Source organism: Myotis davidii, unplaced genomic scaffold, assembly GCF_000327345.1.
Source record: "Myotis davidii unplaced genomic scaffold, ASM32734v1 scaffold135, whole genome shotgun sequence".
Taxonomy (NCBI): domain Eukaryota; kingdom Metazoa; phylum Chordata; class Mammalia; order Chiroptera; family Vespertilionidae; genus Myotis; species Myotis davidii.
Genome location: NW_006289813.1, coordinates 6,912,833 through 6,916,568, shown reverse-complemented (window position 1 = coordinate 6,916,568; position 3,736 = coordinate 6,912,833). Strand labels below are relative to the sequence as shown.

General features: G+C 38.4%; 1 protein-coding gene across 2 annotated transcripts in view; it reads right to left on the bottom strand.

The window, feature by feature from the left end:
- Nucleotides 1-3,736, bottom strand: part of PDE4D (phosphodiesterase 4D) — a 1,003,569-nt gene that overhangs the window by 780,602 nt on the left and 219,231 nt on the right. The window lies entirely within an intron of this gene.

The window sequence follows — 3,736 nt, the reverse complement described above, 5'->3', positions numbered from 1 at the left end:
TGCTTATGTCTGCTTTTTTCTTTCATTTGTTCCTTCTGCCATCCTTAGATTTATTCGTTTTTAATCTCAGTTTTTTAGTTAATTGACCTTTTTTTCATTTTTATTTAATAGCAAAACCTTTTAAGTGAGAAAGATAAATATCACACAATCTCACTCATTTGTGGAATATAATGAACAACATAAACTGATGAACAAAAACAGATCCAGAGACAGAGAAGTATCGATCAGACCGTCAAACCTCAGAGGGAAGGTAGGGGAGGGTGGGGATAAGGAAGAGAGAGCAACCAAAGGACTTATATGCAAGCATATAGGCCCAACCAATGGACACAGACAACAGGGGGGGTGAGGGCATGAGTGGGAGATAGAGGGTAACATGGGGATAAGGACACATATGTAATAACTTAATAAAAAAATTTAAAAAAGAAAATATATAGCTCCTACAGATTTATAAAAGCACAGTACTGATAAAGAAAATATTGTGTTGTATAAAAAGAAGTAAAAAATAATTTATCATTTATCAGTTCAGTAAAACTGTTGTTACATTTTGAGGAACTATCATTTAAAATGACTGATTTGATATATATTTTTAAATGGTGTTTTAACTTTTTAAAATACTTCATTTGGTTCTCTTGGTAACATAGAGACTCATTCCCCTGATAATTTTATTATTTCAAATTTCTTCTATGTTGAGATTAAAAGATAAATCTATCTTGTTAGATTTAATTTAATACAAAATTTATTTAACATACCTACATTTTTATGGAATCAAAAGAACTGCCTATGAAATGTCTGAGGGTTGTCTCTTTTTATGCAGATTTTTTTCATTAAATCAAGTATACCTCTTTCCCACTGCTTCCCGTGCTGTAACTAATTCTTAAAATTTCAGTTAAGATAATAATATCTGGAAATGCTACTATACATGCTAAAAATAGCCTTTTTAAAGACATAGATTTTTTCTTGATAATCCACAGGGACTCATTCATCTATCCATCCATGCGTTTTTGTTGTTGTTGTTTTTTGTTTTTGTTTTAAGACATTAACTTGGCAGACAAGTTAAGCCTATTTGGATGATGGCACACATGTGCACACACACATATACACTTTGTACATGTCTCACATCTTTAGTTTTAGAAGATCACTGAAAACAAACTGCAGTTTTTTGATTAGCCTTAATTTTCTGAACACTGTTTTATGTTTATTATTATATGCATTGTACAAATTCAGCAAGTACACTGGTTTGCTTCCATGGTGATCATTAACACTAGTGTAACAGCTAGGATTTCAAAAGTTAAAAATAAAAGTTAAAGTCTCTCATTACATCCAGAGCCTAGGCTATCTGTCACTCTTTTTAAAAAATGGATTTAAACCATATTTCATTTTTTGTTTGTTTGGATTTCATGTCCTGTAGCATCAATCAATATAAGCATCATGCTTGGTTTTATATATTTCTTGATGCTGTCAACATGCCCAGGCTCTGCACACATTTATTTTAGGAACACCCACTGCCTTTGTTGAGCAGGAGACCTGGCTTTCAGTCTTAGCTCTGGCACTCAACGTTGATGTGCTACTGAATAAGTGACTCCCATTCTCTAGGGCTCAGTGTTCTTATCTGTAAAATGGAGATAATACCATTTCATCTCAGTGTTGCTGATGGCTTCAAATAAGTTAGTAAATGCAGTGGGTTTTTAAAAATATATAATCTTAAAGCATTACTACTGTTCTCTTTAAAGAATAAAAGAAATATGCATGCCCTCCTTGAAAAATACATTTACTTGCAAAAGCACCTCTCTTAAGGAAAAGCTTGACGTGCATTACAGGAGTGTTTGGGAAATAAATATATAAATGATGTAACAAATTTTAAGTCCAAGAATACTTATATGAAATGACTACGACTTATTAGATGAGCCACGGTAGAAGCTATCTGTAAATACTATACATCTTAGTTTTCTGTGAACCATTCAACTAACAAATTTCAGATGGAACAATTAATCAGTGTGGAGCTCACAGCAAAAAATAATTTCAAATCAATGATGCGATACCTTTATTCCAATTAGCTTATTTTTCCCCTCCACCCTTTCAGACATACTCTATTTCATTAAAATATGAACTTAATTAAGAGACTACAAAGCAAATCAACCCACAGATGAAGCTAGAACTCTTGTTCTTACTTAATGTTCATTAAGGGCTCAGTTTTACAAAAGTTTTCTATTAACAGGTCAAATATACAAAGTGTCACGCTTGCCTTTTTTCCACCATCAGACCCACATGCATGATACTCAACCCACCTCTTCAAAACAAAGGGTAAAACTGGATGTGGGTTGTTAGCACTATGGGTTGTAAAAATGAAACTTGCATATTAATTTGTGAATGCCTGCAAATCACACCAATCTTCATTAATCTGAATTGATATTAACTACAGTTATCATTCTTTGTATCTAACAGGTACAATGACATCAGCACAAAAAGTGTCCAGTAAGTAGGGGTATGAGGAAGGCAAAGGATGTGAGGGTCATGTGTGTACATCAGGGTTGGGATATTCTATTTGGATGGCTTTCCTTTGACCAGAGTGTCTGCAACACACACACAGAAAGACATGCTCATATAAAAAAGGAGAAAGAGAGAAAGAGAGAAAGAAAGAAAGAAAGAAAGAAAGAAAGAAAGAAAGAAAGAAAGAAAGAAAGAAAGAAAATTCGAATACTATTAAGATTTTATGATAAATCCAACCTACTATCAATTAGAGGTGGACAATCTCAGCGCAAGGTTTTCTTGCTTCCACACCCAGCCCCGACCTACTATTTACAATTACCCACCATCCAAATATACGACTTGAACATGTATCCCATCAGTGCTTGCCCACATCTAAGCTTAGATGATGACAGCTCTACTTTGCCATTAGGCATACCAAGATCAGCGGTGCGCTCAAGCACTTGTGTGGGGGAGGGGATTCTTGGGTTTGGAGGATCTGGGTTTCCAGGAAAGGGACCCAATGCGGGCCCAACTTCCACCTCCATGCCGGAGGTAAGAATCTGCAGCTGTGACTGCTCCTTTACACTCATGTTCTTGGAAGAGGAGCGGGCAGCATCTATAAACTCCGGGGTGACGAGCCGCTGCCTTGGCCCGTCTTCCGGAGCCCTTTACATGAAGGAGAAATCACTGTGATCAAATCTCTGCGTCTTGCCGGCTGCAAGGAGGTGCTTTCTTGCTGGGACTTTGCAGAGACTCCATACACACCACACACCACACACCGACACGGTGTAACGCCCCCCGCGTCCTGGTCCCTTCCCTTCCAGCCCTCCTTCCTTCCTTCTCATAAGGATGCTGAACATTTTGCGCCAAACTCTCCAAGTCACCCACGTGTTTGTTCTCCCCTTTTGCTGTTCAATTTACTTCTTGACTTGACAAAGAGAAACTCTAGTAGTTGTTCTCGGGCTTTTAGGCTGTAATCCTGGGATCACAGTGTCTCACCCATACCCCACCCCCAACCCCAATCAGTTCTGACCCGCCAAACCGCCTGGGGGTGGGGGGGATGTACAGATTACCGAGTATTTCTCTGGCTCAACCTGCCCCCCGCCCCGTTTTTCTTACTCCTCCCCCAGAGCAAACTGAATTCGCCTGTTTAGTCCCACTCCCAGAGCGGAATGGGAGTGGGTGGGGAAGGGGGTGGTGGGTGGTATAGATACTGGGACTCGCTCAGTCTCTCTCTCTCTCTCTCTCTCTCTCTCTCTCTCTCTCTCTC